We start from the raw sequence: 421 nt of genomic DNA, 5'->3' as shown, positions 1-421 counted from the left end.
TATATATATATATATATATATATATATATATATATATATATATATATATATATATATGTATATATACATTTATATATATTTATATATATAAACAAAAAAAATAGTATATAAATTAGTAGCGTTGCTAATATCTTGTTATTTGTTTATTAGGGTTTGTTGCAGCAACTGCGGGCGAGGGTTTTGTTTTAGGGTTTAGGGTTTAGGGTTTATAAGATAAATATTTTATTTTTTTATATATAATATTTTATTTATTTAATTTAAATAATAAATTGTTTATTTTAATTGTTTTTTGTTTGTTTTTATAAAAAGAAAAAAAGAAAAAAAGAAAAAAAGAAAAAACACAAACACAAAACACCAGGTGTATGTACACTGCATTTGCTGCTCCGGTTCCCTCCCCTCAGCGATGAGCTTTTTGGGTTTT

Source organism: Eimeria mitis, genomic scaffold, assembly GCF_000499745.2.
Source record: "Eimeria mitis Houghton genomic scaffold, Emh_scaff2238, whole genome shotgun sequence".
Lineage (NCBI taxonomy): Eukaryota > Apicomplexa > Conoidasida > Eucoccidiorida > Eimeriidae > Eimeria > Eimeria mitis.
The sequence above is the reverse complement of the archived record's forward strand: the minus strand, read 5'-3'. Positions refer to the sequence as shown.